Here is a 17,849-nt window from a genome sequence, read left to right as displayed (position 1 = left end):
GTTGCCTTCAAATTAGATTGCAAGTTATAGGATATAAGCATACACACATAGCAGAATCTACGGTAGAATCACTCGAGTCTCACGGGAAGAGTTTAAATCTTCGAGTTATGGAGATATTGGCTTATCGACGTTACCGAGCAAGAGAGATTCAACGAACGAAAATTCGTCTTATAGAGGCTGTATACATGGGTTAAGTTTCTCAGATCAGAGATATTCAAAGGTGTAGAGAGACGCGTAACAAATATAACGATAGAAATCATAAATACATGCTTTCGACTTGACTGACAAAAAATAATCAGTTTGTGTGGGAACAGTAAGGGCACGAAGAAAGGCGATACATAGTTTAGCGTGCAAGAAAACAAGGCCACGGTACTTCGAGTTCTAGAGGCAGCGGTGATAAAACTAACTTATAGGGGTGAACTTCGATTTGCAGAGGTCGAGCTTCTCTGAATTCGAGTTACAGAGATAAAATGACGCATATAAACGCGGAGAGAATAATTCGAGTTAGAGGTAGTTTATATTTCGATTTGCAAAACTTTTTAGAGCAGAGCGGAAGGGAACGAACAAAATTCTACTCTTACAGATATTTTTGAATTGTAGAGATCCGAGTTACCGAGGTTCTACCGTATTACGTAATTTTTAATAACACGAAAGCATTGTGATAGTAACGGCTCTAATTTATGTCGTATGGTTTAAACTAAACAAGAGAAGAATATTTTTTTCGAGTTTCCATTGTTCTTCATTTTTTCCATTATCTTTCTGAGTTACCATTGTTCCAACAATTATTTTTTTTTCATTTTCTCTTTCTCTATTTTTCTTCGTATTTTCAGATCTTTCCTTATCCATAGAGCCGATTTTGTATTATATTATTATATATTGTTTATTATATTATTGTATTACTTCTGTTACATTATGTATAGGTATATACAGTACTCTCGGTTATATTCGTGAATTTTAATTACAAATTTTTTCCAACAAATTATTCGAAAATGCCAGCATACCACTATTATAAATGGTATGAATATACCACGATCACTATTGTAGATAAACAGATTAGACGAATAATAACGTAAAATAGAAAGCACATATTTGCATAGATATAGTATCAAAAAGTTATTTTGTCTATCTTATTTATTTAAGTCAGACTACTGTTACATATAAAGGTTGCTTTTTCTCTGCTGCTCCTTCCTCAAGTTCGCTTATACAATTCGCAGTTAATTTAACTGAATAAAAGTCATTACCTAATTTCGTGAAAAAAACGTATGTTTAACGTATTACTTCGTGTCTAAACGATAAGAAATCATGAAAATTTACTCTTAGAGTTTCCTCTAAAGTTTCCCTTATCTAGAAGAACTATATAGTATACGAAACAGTACTTTCCAGTAAGTTAGGTAGAACGTTTCTTCTAAGAGCTAACAAACTACAACTGCAAACAAATGCTACAGACACATTACCACGAACAAATGCTATTAAATTAACTTGTGAAATCAGCGTGTTTTATCTTAAATTTAAAATGTGCAACAAAGATTTACAAGAATAGCACATAGTATCATTTATGTTAATTGAAAATTACCTTGAATTCAGTTTGCAACACAGAATAGAGGAAAATTTTCATTGAATAGGTATCAACGAATGGTTCACGTTCCCACTATGGGAATGAATTTAAAATGTAATTGGAAATTTAAATTGAAATTTCTGAATAACATTTATCAATAAAAAAATTGGACGCAGTAACAAACGACATTATCGGCGATGCTATGTAAGAGACTAGATACATAAAAAACTGATCGATTATATTCGTTGAAAACTTTTTGTTTCGCGTGTCGATATATGGGCACCAACTATAACAGAAACTAATTCTTTTAAAACATTCTACTACAATTTTAATTTCTATTCAGAAAAAGACGGTAGATAAATATTTGAAAAATATAAGGATAAGGCAAAATTGTTTGCAATCGATGAATTATTACAAAAATATGTTGTTCGTTTGTATCATGTTTGTTAAGAGTCGGGTAATGTACAATAATATAATATCCTATAAAATTTGTAAATCCACATTCCTGAGAGACCAATCGACATTTATACAACCACGTATATTCGTCTATAGTTATCTGCCATATCAGGTTTTACTAATAGCTCCTGAGATTTTCTGTTTTTTTTTTTCTTATCATTTCATTATAACACGAATTTCACATCTAACCATTTTTATATTTTCATGGTTCCTTGCTTTGATATCAAGTATGCTGGAACAAACTTTGTTCGTATTCTACACCCTCTGATTTCACATCAGATTCATCTGTAACTTTCTCAACCTTGCACGCTCTCTCCTTAATGATTTTCTGATTTCGCATTGCGTTCGTTCACGAAACTTCAAACTTCATTCGAAAATCCTGACTTCATGCCAGGTTTGCGTACCATACTAACATACTGACAATCGTATTTCATTCAGAATACTTTTCGCCTGTCTCATTCATCGTTCGCAATCTTAGATAATATCTAGACTAGAATATCGACATTTATATTCCAATTATAATTGTTTCATATAGCTAAAATTCGGGATATTCAAAGAATTCGTTAAAATAAATGAGGAAAGTTTATTAAATATTTATGTAGAAGAAAAAATTGGTAAAAATTCACCCATTATTTTTCCCTATATACGAATTCTCAAGATATTCATCCTTCATTTTGAATATATACAATTGTGCGTATCTTATCTATGAAAATTCTGTGCCATTCTCTCACTTTTTGACACTTCTACGTTTACTGCTTTAATCATCGTACACTATAAATTAGCGCATTGCATGCTCAACTTTCTCAAGACGAAAGAGTTTACAGTTTCGACATAATAGATATTTCAATTCACATTCCGCACACATCTTCTCTTTATTCTACGATCATATTGCATTATTTATACGTATTATTTCTAAAGATAGAAGATCCGCCGTTGCGAAGTGTAGATGTAACGAAAGTACATAGTACAGAATGAAAGGAAAATAACATAAAAAAACAAATAAATGTGTGAAAAAATGTTCGTAACTTTAAGCTCACAATAATTTTAAGAAAAAAGAGAAGATTGTTGATTGCTTATTTATGGTATTGCGATAAAGAAGGGAAAATAGGAAGTTGGATGGTAAGGAGAAAATGGTGGCGAAGCAATGCAATGGGGAGACAGAGATAGAGAGAGAGAGAGAGAGAGAGAGAGAGGGTGAGACGGGGTCGTGAGATCTGGGGGCAGCTGGTTGTGCCGGTGGCTGCATCGATCGTCCCTACTGCGCGCGGCAAAGCTCTCCTCGTGCGGACGATACGGTCTCAGTTCCCTGAAAAATATCATAAATCTTGTTAACGATTCATTATGTGAAGCGGTCAATCGTCTATTTTTACCGTTCCGCTTTTAAAATAGGGACCACGTAGCACATATGTATCGTTTCAATCAATGAAAGAGTAAACGAAAAGGAGCGTTACTTAAAAAGTCGGGAATTTATGGCTGACTATAATCTCCCTTAATTTCTTCCCTCCCAGGAATTACCTGTTGACTTTATCGGATCAAAGCATAATATTTGTTCGCGTGTTTTATGGCTGCAAACCGTTAATTAAAATGATAGAAAATGAGTGCGAATTGAATGAAAGTTGTGAAATATTAGTGCGTGATAAATTAAGGAAAATAATATATTTTGCTTTCTGTATATTGACTTTTGTATATTTATAAATACACGACGAATCTATAAACAGGCGAGAAAAATATGTAAGCTGTGATAAGGGTCAACTTAAATTTAAGAATAAATTAATTTGACCTTATAGTACATGTTTTTGGCTTTGCAAGCGATAGGAATGTTATTAACAATGTACATGCAGTTGTTATGAACGATGATTTTAGTAAAAATATTGATGTGTCTGTTCGTGCTAGTGTCTTGAATGAAACAAAGACTATATTCACTAAGCTGTATACTCCTGTGTAAATAATCTGGCGTAATGCTCTTTAAAAATACCGCTCACATATGTTTTAAATTTACGAAATTTACGAAAACAGCCACTACACAAATTATGATTTACTATTAAACTATTTTTTATTTTTCTCTTATTTATATATCAGTAGATAAAATATTCGAATTGTAAATACACAAAGGCTGTGCTAAGTGTCTTTTAATTTTATAGATACAAAAACATGAAGTGACATGAATACGCAAAATCTGTGTGAAGACATACATTATGTATAGTTTATTAAGGAATTATTCAAACTGTAATTAGATTTTTAACGATATGCAAGCATTGTGAAACACACTGAACTGTTATCAAACATTAGTTTTAACAAAATTATAATAAAATCTTTTCGAAGTGTAAATCGAATTCTAATCAGAACGAATTACAAAAGATATCATGACACATGTAGTGGGTAAATAATATACTATACAACTATATATGTTATGTAAGTTTTTTTATTATTTAATTTGTAGTTTACAATTTGTCTAGTTGGACATTTGGTAAATATGTTATATAAGTGCAATAAAAAAGTAGTGCGTTTAAAAAATTGCTACTTAATTTCACAGTGATCTCACTATGACAAAATACCTTCAGACGTTCGTTTAATCGTTACATTAAATGATAATGTTACATAGAGTTAGAGTAATCTTATTGTAGGAAATTTTGTATCTTTTTTCCTATTATAGGAAGTATCTTGACAATATGCCACGAACTTTTAATGAATTTATTAAAATCCCGATAATTCCTCGTTTCTGGTCATTCAACTATCATATAAATGCGATTATATGTACGTATTTTTATTCGCTATGTTGCGTATTCCATATATGAATTATTAACATCATTTTTCATATGTATAATACTTTATTTTCAATATGAATTAATTGCAGAAATCGTACAATAATATTCTTTCAGATTCGTTAACGTTGGATGTATGTAAATGTTAACTAAGTTTATAAGTTATCACGTTTGTTAATTTAAATTTTTATTAGACTCTTCGTAAATTATATCATGTTGTCAATGGAACTGCATTGAATATTTATTTGTTATTAACCATGTAAAAAGAAGCGTTTGCATCATCTCAAATTTCCTTAATTGTTTAATTAAATAGTCAAATTAAATTTTTACGGCTTACAATCAATAAATTGATTGAGTTGAAAAAAGAATGTATTTGTAATAAAACATAATGTATGATGAAAATGAAATATTTCTTTTATCAAGAAATGATATCTATCTATATTTTCTATGTACTCCAATAAGGTAATGTTTAAAGACTACTACTGATACTAAAAACGAGATTAATAATATAGTTGCTTGACTTTTTAAACTTACTGAATTTTAGCAACTTTAATTTTTAAATGAATCTTATATAAAAATTCTATTATTTCTGGCAATTGTCGATCCTAGAACTAAAGTGAGGTCAGCAGAGCCGTTGTACCTAAGCGCCTCATAAATGGTAAATCATTCGAATCATTCGAGAAGTCGATAGATGGAACAAAAGCGCAGCGATTCGAACATAGTGAAATCTTCCATTTTCGACTTACTAAGGTCAGAGCACACGGAGTATTTCTCTGGGACCTTTTGCGAGAGGCTTCTCGCAGCGCATTATTATATAAAGAGGAGTTTTTCTTCCACATTGCACCTTGGATATCCATATTCTTGTTCTAAAACTTGTTTGTTCGTTGTCTAATATGCGCTGAACGAAGAATCGAATGATTGTCGAGTACACGAAGAGTCTGAGGCTCTTTCGAAGATAGATTATATCAATTGGGCTTTTGTATGAGACGCAGAGTTTAGGTACAGAGCTCGACGAACTGCCGCTTGAACCGGTTCTTTACCAACTTTTTCACAGTCTTATATATATGTATATGGGATACTAAAATGCCCTAGAACTCGTTGCAGACTTACGTCATTGCACAAAGTCTAGGCCACATTATACTGTCAAATACTATGACCTGAAGAAACGCGAGTGCAGCGCAATTCTCGCTGTAAACGTAGATTTGTTGAGTACTGTGGTATTTCCGTGGCTAAAGTACAACCAGCTTAGAAGCACTTACACCTGAAAGACGGAGACACGAGTGCTCCAACTATACGCGAAGCTTACTCTAGGGCAAATCCTACCTTACACCAGCCATAATAGCACTTTGATGCTGGAATCCGTCTGTGTAGAAACAAGTCCGTTTGGAGTGAGAAGATTCTCTTAATTTAATCATAAACTGTTTGTCGTTAGTCCTATCTATCTAAAGGTAGAACTTTAAATTTCTGATGTTAATGGAACGTCACGTAGGTTTAAAGCTATCTTCTCTTCAGCGCAGGTTCTCCGAGGAGACTCCTGCTGTTTGGAGAATCGATGCGTAACCCAGTTGGGCGTGTCTTCGAATGTCTGCCAGGTGAAATTTCATTGTCGTACCTTACGCATCATGGTATCAAAGAAAATACTATCAAAAGCACGTTCAACGTTAAAAAAGGTGCGCAGGACAAATTCTCCAGATGTCAAGATGTCCCCCATCGTACTACAGAATTATGACGTGTCGTCTCTACAGATTTCCCGATCGATGTGCATGCTTGTGTATCAACGAGCCTTCATTTATGAATGTACGAATCAATTTCTTCAGAATTTTCAACAAAAAGTGTGAGAAATTGATAGGCCTGAAGAATTTGGACAAGTCATAACTATTATCACCCGATTTGGATATAAAGACTACCCTGAGTTGTTTTTTCTTTCAAACGTACACTCTAAAGTCAAGGAGATGTATGGCTCTTATATTTTAAGAGTTTATCTTCCATCTCCTGTAGGATGGCGGGAAGATTCCGTCGACGCTTGTGTTTTTATATCCTTTAGAGGACATAATAGTCTTTGAGATTACTACTTTGTTCTCTAAAATCTCTCACACCGATCGTTTACGTCTATGGCAGTCCCAAAGAGGTCAATTAATCCGACGAAATATGCCTTCATTTGGCAGAGTTTACTTAGATTTCTCAATGAGCCTACTGTTTGAGAACTGAATATCTAATTTTGCTAGAGAACTCATGCTGAATATTCTCCCGAGCCTAACCGTAAATTGAAGGATCCAACTATCCTATAGTCTTCGTCAGGTTTTCTGTTTCGAAACATTATTATAAGCTTTCATGCGAGCTTTGAGTTAGCTTTTATTGCCCGTTTAGTAGCTTACGGATACCGATGGTAGGTAGCTTCTTCAGCTCTCACCAGGGTATCTTATTCCTGCACTTTCTTTTTCTGTTCAGACAATTCGCCTTCTACGAGGTGTCGATGGCGTTATATTTATGGTCATCATCTGACAATGAGTTTCATATACGGTTTTCAGTGACTTCTATATCTTCCTTGGCTCCTCGCTCTAATTCTTTTTGTACTCTAGTTTTTTGTGTAGTTAGTCGCTATTGAGTTTCTATAAGTTGGCCCAGACGCACACGTGACATTGTCGTTAAATAAAAATGTGATTAACAATAGTCCTTCACTTGCCAGCTGCTGATCTGTTAAGTTATCTTTTTAAAATCTAGCATCACTTTCCATCTTCTAAAAGTGACAAAAGTGGATCTGGTTCTTCTATCGCGGATTTAGAGTTGGTAGGAGCATAGTTGAAAGGTGCTCTTAAGACTGCAAGGGTGCTCTTATCTGCAAATATCAAACCTCCAGCTCCACTACTCCAAGCAACGTAACGCACATTTACGTCGTATCCGACAATTGGGTTACGGTTAGGTTAGGGTTAGAGTTAGGGTTTGCTGTCTTTTCGGTAGATATCGTTTATTAATCAGCTATGTCCGATATATAAACCTTGAACTAAAGGTTTCGCTTACCTTCATTGCCGTTGGGGCGCATTGCGGCTGTACCGACGTCTTGTGTCGAGGAAAGCTTCAGTTTCAAGGATCTACGACTTCTACCTCTACGTCTTCTACCTCGTTAGAACTTTAGCCATCGAAGATCGGCAATTTATTTCTCAGGAGGCCACGTGCTATCCCTCGGAAGGATCTCTTGCTTATTGGTTCCTTCCTTACTAACATCCGCTTTTCTTAAGACGGAGGTACCTAAAACTTTTTGTTGTTTGGTTTGGCCAAGGACCTCATCGATCACTTCCGGACACGACCGGACTTTCATGAAGGTGGTCTGAACACATCGCGACACAAGTTACAGTCACGTCGCCTCCGCCTCGAATCTTCCAAAAGATATACAGGGTGTCCCACGCAATTGGAACAAGTCCTACAGTGTTAAAACGATAGAAGAGAGCAATTAATTTCATCAGGAAAAGTTAGATGTTTTCGAGTAACGCATGACGCGGTACACCTATCTCCTTCGAAAGTGAAGGCGTTTCGATAATTTCAAGTTCAACTTTTTAAAATGGAATTATACATTTCTTTTTATACACCATTCTCTGCATTTTTAACTCTTAAACTCTTACTTAATTTTTGCTACTGAAATTTCATTCTGTCTCCTACCGTTCTAACGCTATGGCTTGTTCCAGTTGCGTGGCATACCAGGTACAATGCTCATCTTACAATCAATGGTCTTTGAGAGGAACTCCTTTCTTAAGATTCCAGGAATCGTCGACCAGCATGTTAGTGCGCGGATGGTGCACTGATTTTGGTCATATATTATCTCTGCACACATTTCATAGGACACCTCTATCGAGTTAAATCTTCCCTAAACCTATCCCTGTTTGAACAATCTATTCCGGTATCAGTCGGTTTTTGGGGCAAGACCCCGGCATAGTTCCGATCCTCTTATTTTCAAGCGTCACAGTTCTCAGCTAGTGGATCTGGGATCGCGTTGGGCTCGATTCTGTTATTCTATACTGTTCTATACCATTCTATATTATTCTATACTATTCTATTATTGGATGGTATTTTAGCAACATTCCTAGGGTGCGTGTAGTTGGATGGCGAAGTCTCTTTGGTTTCCTGGCGTCCTTCTCTCGTCCCATTTCTTCAAGGAGCGAATACTTGGAAATGTTCTCTCTTATGATTTTTCTATGCTATGACAGATGTCGACGGAATACCAAATATGTTTCAAGCAATGCATCTGTGTTTCTGTGAGTCTTCCTCTTCGCTACTTTATGTTGTCTGCTTCTTTTTAGAAGGTGACGTTCTTTTAGATTCTATTGGTATAGACTCAATAGGCTGAAAGTTCCATTTCAGGATGGAAGGGAGCAAATATTTCTACTCTGTATCTCCCTAGGTTAGTCGCAGATGAGTTTCTACATTCGTAATGTACAGACTCACAATTTTTTCAAGATTCTCCATACAATTTTCATGCAGCCACAAGTACTAAAGGTCAATCCTACAAAGGACTCGCTGTGCAGAAGGGATGGTTGCAATTACAACGAGAGGACGTTGAACACCCTAGGGCCATCGTTCGCAACTCAATTAACTCACGAGCTATTTAGCCGTCGGTACGATCGCTTACGTACACTTGATGATTGAGGTAAGTTTACGAAAGGGTCTTGATATCCTTTGAAGGTTCTTGCATCTTAGTTTTACTGGCCAGAAATCTCGGCGGACAGCTCAGGTTGATCCGAGTTGATTGCAGAGTTGACCTGGCTCTTGCTCAGCTTGCAGTCATCCTTCTATTGGCCATCTAGAGATGCGTTTTGTTGGAATTCAACGAAAGCGTCGTACAAGATAAATTAATTTGCTATGAAGAAATTCCGAGGTTACAATGCGTCTTAAAAATAAATGTTTAGAAAAGTAAACATAAAGAAAGATTAATATGCAAGCTTTTTAAAAATTCTCTGCTTCAGACATGATCATCTTAGAAAGCCTGAAATCCATTGAATGGCATAGTTATATAAATATCTGTACAGTTAGTATTATCCGAGATAGAAATTCAATTAAATCATCGAAACACGTTAAAATTTAAGGAAATTTGCTGGTATAGTCATTAATCATTCTTCTTAACTACTGATATTTTAGAACTATGACATTTTCTATTGAGGATCATACCCGAAATTAAATGGTAAATTTTTGTTCATTGGTAACCCCTAAATACTTCGTATTTAGAGTGAATCAATAACAGCTACGATTTAAAATAGCTCTAAAATAAAACACTTCCTGACACACTTTCAACGATTCATTGATATGATATATTTGTTTGATATGAATATTCTATTTGGTGAGATACAAATAGAAACATTTTATAGTTTATATTTTATATTTTCTTCTCTATTCTATATTTCTCTATTTTTCACAAGAGAAACACCAAATTTATACATACAATAACGACGATGATGATTGTGTAATTTAAAAAGTTATGATCTTAAGAAAAATGATTTATCAAAATATTTTCCCTCGTAAACTTTCTTACTACTTTCCATTTCTTCTTATCAATGAAAATTTATTGCCTCCTGTAAAGATACTCTGTACGTAAACTTAATTCCCAATGCACAAACACTTATAATTTTAATAAATTGTATAGTTTTCTTTGTCCCCTAACTTTTGGAGTATTTTATTATCCATATAAATAAAGATTTTCTTCTTTAGATAAAAACAAATGAATTTTCAATAATCATACCTTCGTTAGATTTAAAAATGCGATAAAAAACAAGACGTTTAACGCGACTTCGTAATACGTTTGGCCCTGAACAGGATTCCCGAGGGTAACGGAACTAGTTCGAGGTCTCACGTGGAGGAATGTTCATCAAGTAGACCTTTATCGCAAGAACCTTGACAGTCTTTTATATTAGTACACTTTAGAATCATGTCAATTGAAATAGACTAAATGCACAGTGATTACGAGAAACAATGAAAAAGTTTTTTAATTAATAAATAGAGTTTCGAACATAAATTTAACATAGGTAGTGTTATTCCCGTAGGTAATGATAACCCAGCAATTTGAATTGTTACGTATAGTGATTCATGGAAGTAGGTATACTATAGAACTTACTATAGAAAACTTTTACGAGATACAGTTCGAAATATCTTGAAATTTCATAAGCGTGTAGACTTTTGCAACTGATTGTAACTGTGAAAAGATTTACGTGGAATCGTATCGGTTTGAAAGCGTCATTTTTTTAAGTATTTGCGGAATTTCAATTTTGCACTTATTTGAAAAATTTACACGTTTCATAGGAAAAATTGTCGTCTGTAAGTTACTATCTGTTTGTGCCAAACGACATCGAAAAGCGTCATTGTTCAAATGGAAAGACTGAGAGAATCAGTGTTCTCTTCAAAGCCGTGTACAGCCAACAAACGATATTTCCGATACAGTGACTGAGCGTTGGAATCGACATGTAGCTCTCTTAATTCTTTTGTTGGAAACGCCAGTTCTAACCACCTAGACAAAAACTTATTAAAACTTGAATGAAACGTACCGATGGGAAAAAGAACGTAACGAGGAATGTTTTAATCTGTTCGTTGAATCTATTACTCTTATCCATTGTTATAGTTTTTGAGATAAAACATCAATTTATAGTACTATTATTTCTCTCCGTTTTTTATGAATAAAATTAAAAGAGCAAAAATACAGAGGCGAATTGTCAAACTTGAGATCTAATGTGATATTGTCGAAAAATAAGATTTCTATTTTATGAAATAGTGACATTTAATTATATGATTAAAGTTTGTAATTAATTGTATTAATTTATATTTCAAAGACTATATAGTAAGTATCACCACTTTCTTCGAAATTAATTCGAAAGTGTATAGTTTCTTTAGTCGTTGAAGTATTAGAAATTTTGCAGTGCGATGATAATATAATTATTTTCTAATTGTTTTAAAGTGATAGCTAAAGTGGACGTAAAACGAGCATATAATTATTACTGTTGTAAAAATATCGAATAAATACTTAACGACAATGTAACTGTACAAATTAAATTACAAACAAATCTATTTTCGATAATATTGTAGGTTTTGTAATAAATACACAAAGTTGCCTTATACGTATTTTTGTTACTTTGAAATAATGTTATACCTACGACAAACATTTTATCGTTTCAGTAGTTTAAACTATCATTAAATTATTATCTATTGCATTAAACTGTATTCAAAGTATATTTCGTTAAGATTAATTTAAATTCCTGATTTCTCTTTATTCACTTCACTATGATTATCGATTTAACGTTATCCAGACTTTGTTCCTTCCACTCGATTTCCGTTCTTTTCAGTACCAAGAAACTATGATTTAACCGTTCAATGAGTTGCTAATTCATTCTTAGCTCATACATTCAGTGAACACGTGTATTACACATACATATATACAATCATTTTCTTGTTTCCTGATGCCACCTGTAACAAGCAATATACCATAAAATGAAATAAATATATAACAATATATAAATAAAAATCTACTGTCGATAGAAAATGTTCAAATTGGAAAATATATGAAATATCACAGAAAAACTTGGAAAGTATGAGCTCTTACTAAAACTTTTCCCTGACGAAAAGCGTTCCTCTTCCAAAAGCATAACTTGTACATTCGTCAAACAGTGTAGTTTAATTTGAAGCATACCTAAACTTAGTTTTAATTTCACCATATTTCACGATAAAAGCTGTATCATAATTTCATTTTCCACCAAGTTATCCACTCGTCTTTGACAAGTGAAACGTGAGGATTTACTCAGCCTTCAACATATTCTGTGTATCCCTCTCAATAACCTGATACATATCAATACGCACGTGGCTATAAATTCACATAGGTGTATGTGCAATATACTAGGTAAAATATAAATTTAAAAAAAAATTTCGGCTAACAGCCAAAACATGGCAGAATTTGGTTATTGCAATAAAGTTAGCTTTTTTAGTTTCTATACAGAATGAAAAATTCTGTGACGTATAGAGAAACTAATTTTCTTTTGGTATTATAAGAAGTTAATCAGACAAAGAGATCAAACAAAAAACTCGGAAATTCATCACAGATTATTGATTAAAGATATTAATCGCCAGTGGTGAATTGTTAGTTCTTGATCGAAGTTTAATTCGACTCGATGTAAATAATTTTATAAAAAATGCGTATCATGTTAAGCGAATACAATCAACAACTAAAATTAATCGATACTTAATTCCAAGTTAGATTCAAATCTCAATTTTACGACGAAAAAGATTTTAATAGCTATAATTGCTAATTTAATTCACGATTAAGCAACTAATTCAATCCTTAATCCATTTAACAATTAAATATTCGCTCCAATCTTAAATTACGATTATACATTGATCGAATAAAAATTTCAATTAGGTTTGATAATAAAATATTTTACTTGAAATCTATAATTGCTAACTACATTAAACATCGCCTAATTGATTCAGAAAACATACATCTTTGTTGACTTCACTTTCGAGAAATTGTTGCGTATCCGATTATGTTAGCGTTTATAAATGAAGGATTATTATATTATCATATCTGTAACGCAAGATATTCGAGTTTTTGTCGTCGCGTGGAAGAAAAATCTATATCCAAATTATTATAACGTATAAAATTATTAATATAATTTAAAGTGTTCGTTGAACCCTTATCTTAAAAATGTTGAAAAATGTGGGATCGAGAAGAAAACATTGTAAGTTAGAGATTTTTTTACATCGATGATTTCTCGAACTAATCGCTTACAATCTTATAAAAATTCAATTGAAAAGTTTTCTTTACTCCAACAGCTGTAAGAATTATAGTTGTATATTTGGATTTGATTCTCAAATAACGAGATAAAGAAAAGACGGCTTCCTCCAGGCACTACATCTCGAGAGCAGACAAGAGGCAAAAAACATTTTCAATTACGTGCAATCAACTATAAGGGTGGGAAGACTATACTTACAATTAGATGAATAGGGAAGGGACAGAATTATAACGATAAACCTCGACATATAAAAGAAGATATTTTTATACAGAGACACAAATATAAATATACATATAATATACAAATATAATTGCATATACATACATATATCATTGTATTAATATAGTCATATAGTACTATGATATAGTACTATGATGATATGTAGCTAAATAAATGATATTTAGCGTAAATCTATTATTTCAATCGCATCATACGTGCCTTATAGTATAAAATATTTAACCTGCTGTATGATTTACAGAAAGAGAACGCTAAATATTTTGAATAATTTAAGCTCTCATGAGAACATGCTGGAAATCTCCCACGTGTATCTTATCTCTTGTAATTACAGTAGCAGTTTATCTATCAGTAAATGATTTATTATTTTATACAAAGAAAACAGACGTGCGAGTAAGAACGTCTCAAGTTATTCTGAGAGGCACGTTAAATAAGCTACAAATTTGGGCAAATAAATCAGGTTTTAGTTTCCTCTAAAATGAAATACATTGAATACGAAATCATTTCTCGGAATAAGTTTGATTAATAAACGGATTAAGTGAATTCAAATTTTGGGTATGCCAATCGTTAAGAAATTATGAATTTTAGAGAAGAACGTAATATTCGTTTAAACCTTTTCAGAATAATAGTAGATATAATTTGAATTAATAAATACGTATACAGCTATTGTTAGATCTAAGATCGAACAATAACAAGAACAATTACTTACGAATCAGCAAATAAATTTGTTTTTAGGAAACTAGAATCTACACACAATTCCGTCTTAGGAATAATAACCAGAACACTCAAAATTAGCTTTACTTCGCTATTCTATCCACTTCATTAAACAATTATGTATATAGATTTTTATAAATTTGTATAAACGTATATACTGCAGTCTTCGGATGTTTCATCCACCATAACTTATCCAAAAATATTATACTTCGAGTCATCGGAGAGTACGTATTATTTTGTTTCAAAATGTATTATATCAACTTCAAATAAATTCATAGAGTCATTTTTAAACCAAAAGTTCGTCTATTGCGAAAACTAATATGCAGCAAAGTAAAGTTTAGAATTAGAAGTAAAAGTTTAAACGATTGAGAGTTCGAAATTCGTAAAATATAAGTTTTAGTACGTTCTAAGGCGAACAAGCTTGTAAAACGATCCGAAGGCTATAAAATTCTAAAATTATCCGAAGTGGTACGAAAGTCTAAAATACAAACAAACTGTGAAATGTTCTAATCTTCCGTTTCTGATTCTGAAGGCTTCACACCCTTCAAAAACTTCCCTCCAAGATTACTTTGGAGGATCGCGTCTCTTTGTTGGAACGTAGTATTAGATTAGTCAATTATATCTTGCAAGTCAGTCTCCTGATAATACGATACTTCCGAGTATACGGAAAATTGCTGCGCTTATGTTCACTGTTCTCAAGAAAATCGACGGGTGTTTACGATAAATTATATAAGAGTTTACGATGATATCAAATGCCGTTGAGAGTGACGTGACTGGGAAATATCATTTTGACTTTTACGATCGTGTTCACATTTCAACCAGCCAAAGTGTTCGAAAAAATATATCTATCGGCGTACTGAGTTCGCGAAAATGTCAATTCGTCCAAGATGCCCGAGTATGCATCGCAATACGCGTATGATATAGTGATACCGAATATAAAATATTCAAATTTTCCAAAACATTAGATATCCGACGGTGTCGAATATTTTTAATAAAATTGACTATTATGGATAAGAATTAGACATTAAAATTTTGTGAATTTCTAAAACTTTTCTACAATAATTAGTATATTTAAATGCACGTGCATATTCCTTTATTAAAAAGTGTTCTCGCGAGCAAAATGGGTTATTTGTTCTCCATATTTTTAGTAGTAAATATTTCATTGTATATACCGTTAACGAGTAAATAATTACTTTTGTCACAAAAACCAATTCATTCTTCAATTTATATATGAATAGTTGTATAATATTTATATATCGATAATTTTAACACCAAATTTAATCATCAAACTGTTTGGACAAACAGCCGTCAAATAATTTGGAGATCCATTATAGATGTATAATAAATGGTAAACTTATTTTGTAAATGTAGGAGCTAGAAGTAGAAAGAGAAATTTATAACGGCGGGCAATCATATCATTGGGCGAATTGTAGGAAGACCCTCGAGGAACCCTATCATGGACTACTTTATTTAAATTAGCGCCTGTTCTAGCACGAAACACGACACTGAAATAATTTTCACCGCGAGCACGATGTTGATATTACAACCATGTTTCAGAAGGGAAAACTGTTCTGCTACAACATAAAGTATGTCACGCAAAAAATAATGTCCTTCCCTAAGGGAAGAATTATATTTTCAATTTGTTTGTTTCGGCTACATTATTAAACCACCGAAACACTTTGAACGGCGTATTACGCGGAAATATTAAAAATCTACTAAATTCGAGATTATCGCATATATTATTATTAGTGCAAAAATGACTAAATATGCATCGATAATTTAAACAAATATTTTTCTCTGCAAAATAAAATATATTGCACTTTTATATATTCCAGACATTTTATATTGCAAATTACATTCATACGAAATGTAAAACAAATGTCTTATCAAAGAATACTTGGTTTCATCCGATAACATGAATGATAATTATTTTCAATGGTTTTTATATCACAATAACTTCGCAGAAGACGGTACTTTTGATATTTTTAAACAAATTTCTAAATCGATATGAAATTTTTGTCAATTTGAATGACGTCCGTTCTCGTGTGTATACGTAAAATAGTCAGTGATTTTATATACATATGATCTAAAGTAATCTGGGTTATGGAAATTCGATGTAAACGGTGGAACTTTATATCTTCAAGCTCTCACTGAGCAAATTCGAATTTGGTTGATTCCATCCGAAAGTCACAAATCATAAATAGCGTAATCAATTAGCTAAATTACTAAATTCTGTTACCTAAGCATTAACGTATTCTCTAATATTTGTAATATTTTAATGAATGTAATATTTATATATTCTGTAATATTTTAACTTATGTTTTAATAAATGTAAACAATGTATAGACTTGTCTTAAATATCGCTGTATCGTGTTCGTTAAACAAATGTTACAATGCATAAAACGAGTAATTTCTGTTTAACAGAACCACCTCTTCGTGATGAACAATCGATGAAAGTGGCAGGTAATCAAAGAAGATTAAGAAAATCATCGAGAAGAATGTCGAGGAAATCAGAGGGGGTGGATGAACGCCCCATGGATCCGGGGCTCAAACTTGGTACCACTTGAATGCAAAAGAAAAAGGTTTGTTTTTATACGAAACAGAAATTTCCATATTTTTAGTTAATTCGGTAGATATTAGTTTCTGTATCGCAATACTTAAATGTGCTAACAATAAGCGAACGATTTAGTTTTACGATCAGACATCGTGAAAAGTGTCAGATTTTAATCTATTGTATTATATTATCGCCATTATTTTGAGTAATATGTTTGAGTAATATGTTTAGTTACAAAGTTTGTTTATTTACGCAGGACGTATTTACAAATATGTTTAATTAAGAAGGGCAAGAAAAGTAAATTGCCAGATACAAAAATTAGAGTCAGGCGAAAGTTACTTATATTTTTTGAAATTGTATCAAATGCTTTTTATGCGTAAAAAAGAGCTTGAATCTACAGTTACTTGGATGACTGATTAGGCATCTTATGATTGATTTAAAACAGGGTAATTGTTTTGAAATTGGATCAAACGACGAGTTTTTTTTTTTTAGAAGTTGAAAGGATTAGAGTTGACTTGGTGAGCTATATAGAGTTGTATTAATATCTATAATTAATTTCTATTAATATCTATAAGTAATTAAAAAGCTTCGTGAAGCTTTCTCTCACAGAGATGTAAATATGCTTCAAAATACTTTGGATTCATAGAAGAGCTATAATTACGATCAAGCAACTGGAAATTACTAACATCCAAAGAAATTGCCAGAAGTTCTGAATCAAACATACGAGTAAATACTTAAAAGTTCGTTTCTGTAACATGTACTTAAATTACGTATGTATGTATAATTGTACAACACGTATCACTTAAAATATTATTTTT

General features: G+C 32.6%; 1 protein-coding gene across 8 annotated transcripts in view; it reads left to right on the top strand.

The window, feature by feature from the left end:
• Nucleotides 1-17,849, top strand: part of LOC122572000 (probable G-protein coupled receptor CG31760) — an 84,662-nt gene that overhangs the window by 18,609 nt on the left and 48,204 nt on the right. For all 8 annotated transcript variants that reach the window (XM_043736444.1, XM_043736442.1, XM_043736441.1 and 5 more), the window contains exon 2: nt 16,902-17,059. The gene's annotated coding sequence lies outside the window, so the exon portion shown is untranslated. The remainder of the gene's footprint in view (nt 1-16,901; nt 17,060-17,849) is intronic.

The sequence above is a fragment of the Bombus pyrosoma genome, linkage group LG10 (assembly GCF_014825855.1).
Source record: "Bombus pyrosoma isolate SC7728 linkage group LG10, ASM1482585v1, whole genome shotgun sequence".
Lineage (NCBI taxonomy): Eukaryota > Metazoa > Arthropoda > Insecta > Hymenoptera > Apidae > Bombus > Bombus pyrosoma.
Note: the sequence above shows the minus strand (reverse complement) of the source record. Positions and strands in the feature narration are given on the sequence as shown.